The sequence below is a fragment of the Schistocerca cancellata genome, chromosome 5 (genome assembly GCF_023864275.1).
Source record: "Schistocerca cancellata isolate TAMUIC-IGC-003103 chromosome 5, iqSchCanc2.1, whole genome shotgun sequence".
Lineage (NCBI taxonomy): Eukaryota > Metazoa > Arthropoda > Insecta > Orthoptera > Acrididae > Schistocerca > Schistocerca cancellata.
In genome coordinates this window covers 265,424,092-265,436,297 of record NC_064630.1, presented here as the reverse complement: position 1 = coordinate 265,436,297, position 12,206 = coordinate 265,424,092, and the positions used below count along the sequence as shown (strand labels likewise).

Here is a 12,206-nt window from a genome sequence, read left to right as displayed (position 1 = left end):
TTCTACGTTTGTGTTGTTAAGTTAAATGTTATTTAAACATAATTTACATTAAAAAATACATTCAAACACTCGCAACAGTTTCGTATTCTGCTGTTAAACAATGCATTTCACTAGTATTATACTACTGTGATCTCAGAAAGTAGAGATAATATAAAAACTAACCAACTATTTTCCTATGACTTCAAATTACGAAGTTTAAAATATACCATTCAGGTTAAAAAACAAAAAGTTTTGTTAACTTGTGTTATCAGCTAGCACCTTTCGTGTGTCTAAATGTCAATCGTTACTCTCTGCACTAAAGCGCCAAAGAACCGGTATACGCATGCGAATTCAAATACACAAACATGTAAACAGGCAGAATACGTATCTGCGGTCGGCAACGCCAATATAGGACAACAAGTGTCTGGCGCAGTTAGATCGGTCACTGCTGCTACAATGGCAGGTTATCAAGGTTTAAATTAATTTGAACGTGGTTTTACAGTCGGCGCACGAGTGATGGAACACACTATTCTCCGAGGTAGCGATGAAGTGATTTTCACATCAAATCTCCGACAATCCCGCGGCCGGAGAAAAGATCCTGCAAGAAAGGGACCAACGACGACTGAAGAGAATCGTTCAACATGACAGAACTACAATACTTCCGCAAATTGTTGCATATTTCAATTCTGGGCCATCGAAAAGTGTCAGCGTGCGAACCATTCAACGAAACATCATCCATATGGACTTTCGTAGCCGAATGCCCACTCGTGTACCCTTCATGAATGCACGACACAAAGCTTTACTCCTCGCCTGGCCCCTTGAACACCGAAATTGAACTGTTGACAACAGGAAACATGTCACTCAAACTGTATCGAGTGGATGGGCGTGTACGGGTATGGAGACAACCTCATGAAACCATGGACCCTACATTTCAGCAGGGGATTGTTCAAGCTGGTGGAGGCTCTGTAATGATGTGTGGCGTGTGCGGTTGGCTGGATATGGGACCCCTGATACGTCTAGATACGACACTGGCAGGTAACACGCGCATAAGCATCCTGTCTGATCACCTGAATCCATTCATGCACATTGCGCATTCCGACGGACTTGGGCAATTCCAGCAGGGCAATGCGACACCCCACACGTCCACAATTGCTACAGAGTGGCTATGATCTGCACTGCTACACAAGCAAGAAGCAAACCTTAAGGAAGTCATATAAGTAGTTAAGTTTCATTCAGTGTGTATCAATGTTTTTTGTATATTTTAGAAGAATTATAATTTTTATGTTATTAAAATGACTATAAATGTCTTTGTTTTCAAGAGTATAGCACTTTAGATTACACATGTATATCAACTAATAGTTCTTATAAATTAGCATAATCTCAAATATGACAGGGGTTTAAACTTTTGATTTCGCTTAAACTTCTCTTTTAGACTACCTGAAAGTAATTTTAATTCTGATCATAATGATATCAGCTGTATTACTCTATGTCACTTAGAACCTATAATCGACGTAGGGTGTCAGCTTTAGGCACTCAAGTGTCGAATTTAGGAGAGCTATGTTATCATTTTACATTTTTTTTTTATTTTCTCGTAGTTCTGTAAGTAATTGTTATTTTTATCTGTTCCTTTACCAGAAACATGGGTCCTACGAAAAACCGATACTCACAAGAATCTATGATATAGGCCACTGATGTAGTGAACCATGGAACGAGCTATTTTTCTGCTTCAAAACAATTTGGGATTCCAAAGGCAACTTTGATCGGCAAACATAAGGGACAGAACCTATTAGAAATGAATATGGGAGTTTCTATAGAACTTTCAACGGATCACGAAAATTTGCTTGCAGAAAGGGTAATACTGTTGGGGAAAATAGGGTTCCCAATTTCGAAAGAAATATTATTGTATTCTGATAGAAAGTTCGCCGACTAATTAAAAGCTTAAAGAAAAAGGCTTTCCCCATAAAGAAATAGTAGGAGGGATTTAAGAAAACACAACTGAACTCTAAGGATTCGCCAAAATTTAACTACAAACTGAATAAAATTAAATACTGGTTTAAGGAGGATCCATAGTTGTTTTTGAGAGGGGGTTTCTTGTGTTTAAGAACCCACACAGAATTTTGAATAGAGATGAAACTTCGTTCTTTCTCAAACCAAAGACCGGAAAGCTTAGGGCTGAACGAGGAAGCAAGCCAGTAAATCAAAGGGGCTAGAAATAATGAAAAGGAGAACGTCCCAACAGTTATTACAGAAAGTGCTGATGGGTAATTTGTTCCACCAATGACTGTATTTACAATTAATTTTGGTATCTATATTCTCCAGCAAGCCTAGTTTACATTCGGAACAAGAAGCTCATGATGGATAAGTTCAGCAACAAAGAGATGTGGAAGAAAGTCAAAATTGAGTGACCCTTTTACAACGAATCAGCAAATCCAGAATACGGTGGTATGGGCATATAATGAGATTGATGCCTGCAAGAACAGCCGGAATAAATTTGGAAAGAGAGGTGGATCGAAAACGTGTTGTAAGAAGACTCAGAACCAATTGGAAGCACATGATCAAGAATGACCTCGCTGTCAGAAGAATGACAAAGTATGACGACCACAGCGACAGGTTATACTTGGAGAAGAGGAGGAAGAGGCTCGTTAACAATATCCAGGAAACGGTGAAGAAGAAGATGATCTGCGTACTACTTACTCATTTGTAACAACACTCTGTGAAAATGTGTATCATAGCTATCATGTTGGCAGCTAATATTCCTTGAACCGGACCCCACTGCACTCCGTTTACACTGTGTGATACGCTAGGTTAAGCTTCAACGGAAGCGTCCGATTCCACCCGTCGGCTTTGACCCGCGACGTAGCAAGGCTGTTGTGGTGTGTGACGTCACGACGGTGCGGAATTAAGTTTTGTGTGTGTGTGTGTGTGTGTGTGTGTGTGTGTGTGTGTGTGTGTGTGTGTAGGGTTCGTTTTGATATGATCGGTGGTGCTCTCTGGTGGTTTGTTTATGTGTTGTGTGCTAGTTGATGTCTGCGTGTGTGTCGTGTTTATAGGTGGCGTATTGCTGCGGTCGGTGGTTCTCTATGGTGGTGTGTTTATGGGTAGCGTGTTATGTGGCGTATGGGGTTCATTTGCGTGGTAGCATTGCACGTGTGTGGTATCGGTAGTGACTGTGCTTTCAGCGGAATGTTCTTCAGTGAATTAACGATTCTGGTTTTGTTATGTCGACGTTATTGTAGTTTTTTCTGTTCGTCGCGTGCGAATTTTGGTAAATTGCGTTATTATGTCTTCGGTAGGTATGGATATGAGTGACAAGGTCAACAGTTGTCGGTTGGCGGCGATAATGGGGGACAGTGCGTTGTCTCTAATAAAATTTTTTCAACTATTCGGATTTTTGATGAAGTCGTGAAGAAATGAGGCTTACTAAAGTTCCGGCGTCTCGGACCAGGGACGGCTATATGCGGAGATGTCGTAAGGATAATACGTCAAGAGAAGTGTTCGATTCCGATTTTGATTTTCTAGGTGTTTTTTTTATGTTCGTATTAAGTGTGGTGGGTGTGAAAGTTTTGAGATTTATACTGTGGTATCGGTAGTTGCTGTTGACCTATATAGGTTTCCAATTTTGTTGATTTGTTGTGTTTTTTGAGGTAGTGACGATTGTGGACGTGGTTGTAGTTTTGTGATTTATGATTTGGTATCGGTAGTTTCTGCTGACCTATATAGGTCAATGGAAGTGTTCGATTCCAGTGGATATTGTTTTTAGTTGATTTAAGGAAGGTTGCGGTCGTTTTATTTTATCGTTTGGTTTAGTGGCGTGTGTTTATTTTTAGTTTGTCCCCACCCAAAACCCGGCAATTCTCCCCACTTGTCCCGTTAGTTTCATTATATTTTTGGAGGAATGTGTGTTTGATGATTTTTCGATCTATTTTTGTGTTTGTTGTCATGTTTCTGTGATGACGTCATAGTCGCGATAAGGGAGTTGTTGTGAATGGTCATTTCCGCCATATTCATGTCATTGGTCAAAGCAGACGGGTGGAATCGGACGTTTCCGTTAACCCGTGATCACGAAATGATTGTGGACCACAGGAGACTTTCATGAGTAATTGGCTCAGTGGTCTAGATACTATATATACACAAGTCTGTGGTTCGATCCTTAGTTGGCCTCAAGACTATTTTCTGCCAACGTTTCTCTGGCCACTGGAAATGAACTGTCATTGTAAAAAAAATAGCAAACTGCTCTGCAGTTCATATTCCAAAGATAAGAGGGAGGTTATGTGACACCAGTTTTCAGTAGCATGCCCAGTAAAGCACCATGGTGTTCAAACCAACATTTGGGACAAGACAGCATTACTTTAATTGACAATGACGACAATGATGACCTAAGCCAACAAGACAGGCAACACTTGAAGGTGTATGTTCGACGTGTCTCGAGAAAGTCTTAAAGAGGGGCTGCCAGTTTGTCTAATGCAAACTGGTTTGCACATTGTTGCAAGGCGACGTTGATATGTTGAACATTGTGCTTGGTTAAAGGTGCTATGCCAGTCACTTGTGGAGTATGAACGGATGGGATTACTCTCAACTACGATCCCACCTTGCCATCTGCAGATCCAAAACACGTGTAAACATAAATCAACCTGATGCTTCAACGAAGCATCAAAGTGTTTTAGAAGGAGATGTTTTACTTGTAGATGAGACTTGCCTTGATGTGACCCGATAACTGGATGATCCAGCCAGTTTCAAAAGTGAAAAAGGTCAAGAGAGAGGGCAGGGGATGTCTTTGTCTCGAAGATTAAAGTAAATCAAGATCCAACTTTATTCTTTTTATACAGCTAACGTACTGCAGTCGGTGAGTCATGGCGACTACCAGAGATCAACCTCGAACCTCTGGCTTCTGTAAGATGACCCTTAACCATACGGTCAATAAATTTTACTCAAGCAAGCGAGACATAATTTGCAGGATACATGCTTTAAAGTACAAAGCACATGTATGAGCGTACTGCAACTGTCGCTTGGAACCGGCTACAATGTAATACCTAGCCGTTTCTCGACCTGCGCAAACCGACATCGTTCGTGGACAGGATGTGGTCGCTTGAAACCTCTCACCATGTTTGCGTGTCCTTGGGTTCGACACCGGCCACAGTAACGTCGGTATCGCTGCTAATCGCATCATTCAATTATTTTACCACGTGTAGAGCAATGAGTTCCCTTTCAAATGGTGTCCAGTACTGTTTTCTAAGAATTACATGAAGTATTTCCTCATTGCTCTGACTAATCACCCAACCCCTTGCACAGCCTGATCAATACTATAAGGATTGACCATTTAGTGAAACCACAAAGCCATCCCCGTGGGTGACCGTAGACGCTATGAGGAATGTAAGTTTAACATCCGACTGACAGAGGCCAACAGCAACAAAACACTAAACTATTAGGACTGAGATGGTGGTGAAAATTAGCCATGGCTTTGTTGTCAGAATCATCTGGAGATCTGCCTTCTTGATTTAGGAAAACCCTGGGAAACTATTGTGGGTGACCGAATAGTCGCCTATTGTCTTACCCTCGCTCTTTCAGGTCATCGTCATTCGAACCAACTACATTCTATCATTTGTACTCTACATATGTATCTACTGTTACACTTCTGACAAGAACTATGGGCGTTCTTTCACCCATACACAGTCTGTAAGTTTCAAGTAGAAGAACAACAACTGAATGAGAACAAGGAGTTTACACAACATAACGGACCAAATGCACAATGTTAAGCATTGCAGTCCTTCTCATTAGCTGGGTACTACGTCTACGTACACTTTCTACAGACCCGGGAATTTCTATGTAAGTGACTCAAGTTGATTGGATACCGTATGGTTAGAGGTGCTGTCTCATCTGTGGGGAAGGTGTGCAGGCCCATCTTTTCCAAAGCTCGCCACGGAAGTAACAGGTACATAAGCAAACGGAATGTCCAATGAACGAATTATGCTGTCACCTCATTTGGCCTTCAAATGTCAACCCTCCATCTTCACGGTTTTTTTCGTTTTAGTGGAACTTAACACGCGATAGAACCGGTCGCCAAGTTGCATAAAACGTGTTGAAATTATGAAGTGAATGTCAATGAAGGGGATAGACCTCACTGTCATGGTGTGTACTCGTAAAACGCCATTCTACAACACAGCTAGTGATCTACGTCCGAACGTGAGCAGACAAGTCATTTTAAAAAATTTCTCAAATGATTCATACCCAAAGCCATGAAGCGAAGTAATCGGTTTATGTAGCTTTCACCTACCGGCTTTTCATCATTCTCAGATGGTCACGGAGCACTTGTACTAATGACGATATTTGCACAAGTTGAATGATCTACCAGTCTGTTAGTACGATATCTTCTTAAAATTTAAACTGATACCTTTTTTCATGTGACTACAACCTCTACTTCTCATTCCTAAGCAAATTGCTGCCTCTGACAGCACAATGCTCTGGACTGTCGCCAAGGAACGAATTACATTAAACCGAGCTTCAACTCTTACTCTCCCAGTTTCTGTCATAACTTCCATTTGCACCAACGTGCCAATATCACTTTACAATAATAAAGTATTAACAGGAACGGTCTAGCTGGACTGCTCCAGGCGATTTGAGCGATTGAAAATACCGTTACGTATGTCATTCAAGTCAAATCACACGTTTACAACATACTAAGATCAAAATATTTTGAAGAAACAAACCCCCCTTTCTCACACACACACACACACACACACACACACACACACACACGCCTAGTAGTAGTAGACATGTAGGCATACCAACGTAAATATCGGATCAGTTTTGAAACCTATTGCATAGCGGAAAAATATAAAGCGATAACCAAAGTTTAATGTCTTACATCAAAAGTACAGTTACCTGAGCAATAGGTACAAAATTATAATACCTGAGCGAGACCTCCCCCCAAACTTAAGAGAAAACATTTTGTTGAGAAGAACCACATATGCATTCACAGTAATTTCAGAAATAAAAGGTGGCAGAGGAATGCCACACTTTCCAATAACACCATCGTTTTGTGTGTGTGTTCGGCTACAGAGATGGCAATTTATACAAAGGACGGTCTGTACGAAGAGATTCAATTGCTAGAATTAGCATTACCAACAATAACTTATATGGTATTTTGTGGAAATAACGTAAACAAAACAAAGAGGAATAACATTGGTAGCAGATTGGATTTCTGTATGCGGATGATAAAAAAGTGTGTAGTCGGATGAGAATCTAAGAAACTATTACTACTAATGGGTGTGCAGGTAATGAAGTTTATTAGCTACACTCAGTACACATGCCAGGGAATTTCCACGTTAGTCAGTGTTATTACGGAAGACGCTGCAAGTATGGAACGTGACAACAAATATTAATGAAGACTCTCGGAAACGACAGGGCTATTTACGGTAATGCGCTTATCCAATGACACGTGCATTCTCAATACTCTCGCTCTCTTTCTTGCTCCCCACTCCATTCATCCATCTCTCTCTCTCTCTCTCTCTCTCTCTCTCTCTCACACACACACACACACACACGCGCGCACACACACACACACACACACACACACGTAAACCAATGCTACGTTAGGGCACAAATTTCACACCAAAGTTTGTAATGTCCACACACGAGTTAGTCTAACAGCAAGAAGGAAGAGGTGCACAGGCGAGCCTTTTAATTCACAGGGACAGAGACAGTGAAGAGAGCCGCCCGGAACGCAACAAACAAAATGGCTTCCCCGTTTCCCGGATCGAAGGCGAGCGGGAGGGCGATAAACATGCAGTCGCTGAAACAATGATACAGACGTGAACGTACCCTGTGCAGCTCTCGCAAATACGTGGTCGGTGGAAATCTGCCTTGTGTTCCCGACTCCACCGCTGCGTGTCCGATGACAAAGGGCTAGTAGTCCTCTAGCATTCCATTCCTCCTATCTTCTTTCTCGTGACTTTCCGTCGAAGGCTGTGGCACAATTTTTCCTCCTCCTCCTCCTTCAGTGTACCACACTCACAAATTTTCTTGTAAAAACAAAATATTCACTAAGCTGTCGAACACTACAGAATCCACTGAGTGACGAAGAGATCACCGCCGAAATCCTGTCAAAATCCTTCCTCAACGGCTCCTCTGTAAACAAAAGCCTGTCTGGCGTGCAAACAGCTGCCGACGGCACGTAGCCGTATCGCGAAATAAACAACAGCAGAGACAATACACCATACAAACAACCGCGTGTTTACATAAACGAACACACAACACAACACCTGAAACACAAGTACATTTACAGACTTATTCAGTGAGCTTTCTCAACAGATGAAGCATCTACTTGTGCTAGGCACAAATATATAAAAAAAAAGAATCTACGGGTAGCAGCAAAGCGATCAGTTGTGCACCAACCTCCGTTTGCGAAACACATGTGGCTCCATTTACACACCGAGCTTAATCCAACTACTAGGTACGTAAAAAGTAGTACAAATGAACCACAACGTGAAGATTAGTTTTCCGCACACGCGGACACTGCACTTTGCCGGTTTCCCGTCACTCGCGCCCGGCGCCACTCTACGTACACATGGCGAGCACCGCGGCTCGGCCAGGCTTCATCATACCCCGCTCGGCGCGCTCGCCACGCGGACCGGGCCCAACGACCGTTATGCGCAATCCGGGGCCGCCGCGCCGAGCGCCGCGCGCGCACACACAGAGGGGCCCCGCAGACTCGACGGAGCAACCGCCATCACCGGTTCGTCTGCCCCACACAAAGAATAACGCGGCCGACGTACGGCCTTTATCTATCAAAACAAAGTGACCGAAGCAAGTGATTACAACTCTTCGCAGTGACGTGTAAATACAGCTGTTCTTCCTAGGGTTCGCAGGACTTCGGAAACACGTAAAACATGTTGTCTTGCCGGAACGCGCGATGGCGGTTGCCCGGGAGTTCTCCTGTGGATCCCGACTGTAGGCTGATTTTTCATGGGGAAGGGTGATAAATTCCGCCGCGCATTTCTGAGGATTGCCTCAGTAGTCGCGATGACTCGAATTTTTCAATAGCACCACCACGAATTATATGATTTTTTTTTTTAAAAAAAAAGGCGATATCGAAATGAATACAGTCTGGGGCGAGGGAGACGAAGCTCCCGCGTGCAGGCCTTTTCGAAAACATCTTTCGGCTGCAGGGTTTAGTGAGGAAGAGATGGCTACACTGCCGATGCGTCTACCAAGAATGCCGTCGCATAAGCCCATACTTATTTGGACTTAAAAAGATATTGTGTCAGAACAACGTGTCGCAAAAACTGAATTTTATAGTTCGCTGTATTTTTTTTGTGTAGGATATGCCGCTTCGATGACATAATATAAATACGGTTTTTCGTGGGCGGGCAGATATAGATGCCATTAATAATATCTGCGCAATCAGCGACATTACACAGCAACAATTCAAAGACATATGTTTATAAGTTTTCCATACTTGAACGATCATAAAAACTATTCCACCCGCACGACTCTGGAAAAATTAAAACTTATTCGCTCGAAACAGGTAAATGCCTTCTTAAGTCAAACGTAATGCTATTTAGAACATTGGAGTCTCGTAGAAAATGACAACGAGTCTGCTATTAAAATTTCTATGTTCCTATCGCGGTTCTAATGAACAGCAATTACGCACCCTTAGTAGCAATGTTGATTCAGAAAAGAGACACCAGTAAAGCAGGCTACTGGATAAGCAGTCAGCCACGATACAAAACGCGAACTGGAATTGTGTATCAGTTCGGAAAACATCTGAAATGCTCTAGCAAAATAACACAATTTCCTTGACTTGCTTTACATATATAATAATACTAAAACGATTCTAAAATCAGTGATTTCCGTAAATCTGAAGTTAATGGTTACAAGATACTATGGATACAAAATACTATAAATGAAATGTGCGTACTACGTGAAAGGCAGTGCCTAAGGATTACCGGAAACTTATGCACATTAACTCTGTATTATGGGACGAAAGAGAATTTGATCGTTGGGTAACCCCTCAGATGGCTAAGGAAACGGGTTGGGACACTTTAGTAGCTAGTTTCGAGCGTGCTTTCATTCTCAAGTGCACAATGGCTGTTCACACATAATCCTCGTTAAGTAGTGTAAAACTGGACTCTCGTGCCAATCGCAGTTACGGATATCATGGTTGTCAAGAAACACAACCTCGAAAAGATATCCACAAACCACATTTACAAAACTGTCAGCAGTTCTCCTCGCAGGTGACGAACAAGAATTTCGAAAATAATGAACATTTGAAACACGACTCGTATTCTTCATACACAGAATGTTGAATCCGTAGGCGACAAGATTAAATCTGAGCAATTTGCAACATGGCTTTATTTGGCACCTAACAAAGGAAATGCATTGCGATATAAATAATGAAGTACTGCACTAGATAGACAATTTCATGACTTTCATGACTTTTATCCCCCCATGAACCATGGACCTTGCCGTTGGTGGGGAGGCTTGCGTGCCTCAGCGATACAGATGGCCGTACCGTAGGTGCAACCACAACGGAGGGGTATCTGTTGAGAGGCCAGACAAACATGTGGTTCCTGAAGAGGGGCAGCAGCCTTTTCAGTAGTTGCAGGGGCAACAGTCTGGATGATTGACTGATCTGGCCTTGTAACATTAACCAAAACGGCCTTGCTGTGCTGGTACTGCGAACGGCTGAAAGCAAGGGGAAACTACAGCCGTAATTTTTCCCGAGGACATGCAGCTCTACTGTATGATTAAATGATGATGGCGTTCTCTTGGGTAAAATATTCCGGAGGTAAAATAGTCCCCCATTCGGATCTCCGGGCGGGGACTACTCAGGAGGACGTCGTTATCAGAAGAAAGAAAACTGGCGTTCTACGGATCGGAGCGTGGAATGTCAGATCCCTTAATCGGGCAGGTAGGTTAGAAAATTTAAAAAGGGAGATGGATAGGTTAAAGTTAGATATAGTGGGAATTAGTGAAGTTCGGTGGCAGGAGGAACAAGACTTTTGGTCAGGTGATTACAGGGTTATAAATACAAAATCAAATAGGGGTAATGCAGGAGTAGGTTTAATAATGAATAAAGAAATAGGAGTCCGGGTAAGCTACTACAAACAGCATAGTGAACGCATTATTGTTGCCAAGATAGACACAAAGCCCATGCCTACTACAGTAGTACAAGTTTATATGCCAACTAGCTCTGCAGATGATGAAGAAATAGATGAAATGTATGACGAGATAAAAGAAATTATTCAGGTAGTGAAGGGAGACGAAAATTTAATAGTCATGGGTGACTGGAATTCGTCAGTAGGAAAAGGGAGAGAAGGAAACATAGTAGGTGAATATGGATTGGGGGGAAGGAATGAAAGAGGAAGCCGCCTTGTAGAATTTTGCACAGAGCATAACTTAATCGTAGCTAACACTTGGTTCAAGAATCATGAAAGGAGGCTGTATACATGGAAGAAGCCTGGAGATACTGACAGGTTTCAGATAGATTATATAATGGTAAGACAGAGATTTAGGAACCAGGTTTTAAATTGTAAGACATTTCCTGGGGCAGATGTAGATTCTGACCACAATCTATTGGTTATGAACTGCAGATTGAAACTGAAGAAACTACAAAAAGGTGGGAATTTAAGGAGATGGGACCTGGATAAACTGAAAGAACCAGAGGTTGTAGAGTGTTTCAGGAAGAGCATTAGGGAACAATTGACAGGAATGGGGGAAAGAAATACAGTAGAAGAAGAATGGGTAACTCTGAGGGATGAAGTAGTGAAGGCAGCAGAGGATCAAGTAGGTAAAAAGACGCGGGCTAATAGAAATCCTTGGGTAACAGAAGAAATATTGAATTTAATTGATGAAAGGAGAAAATATAAAAATGCAGTAAATGAAGCAGGCGAAAAGGAATACTAACGTCTCAAAAATGAAATCGACAGGAAGTGCAAAATGGCTAAGCAGGGATGGCTAGAGGACAAATGTAAGGATGTAGAGGCTTGTCTCACTAGGGGTAAGATAGATACTGCCTACAGGAAAATTAAAGAGACCTTTGGAGAAAAGAGAGCCACTTGTATGAATATCAAGAGCTCAGATGGCAACCCAGTTCTAAGCAAAGAAGGGAAAGCAGAAAGGTGGAAGGAGTATATAGAGGGTTTATACAAGGGCGATGTACTTGAGGACAATATTATGGAAATGGAAGAGGATGTAGATGAAGATGAAATGGGAGATAAGATACTGCG

General features: G+C 42.2%; 1 protein-coding gene across 1 annotated transcript in view; it reads right to left on the bottom strand.

Moving 5' to 3' along the window:
• Window positions 1–8,629, bottom strand: part of LOC126188481 (zinc finger protein 608) — a 285,013-nt gene extending 276,384 nt beyond the window's left edge. The window contains exon 1 of the mRNA XM_049930085.1: window positions 7,798–8,629. The gene's annotated coding sequence lies outside the window, so the exon portion shown is untranslated. The remainder of the gene's footprint in view (window positions 1–7,797) is intronic.
• Between the last annotated feature and the right edge of the window lie 3,577 nt (window positions 8,630–12,206).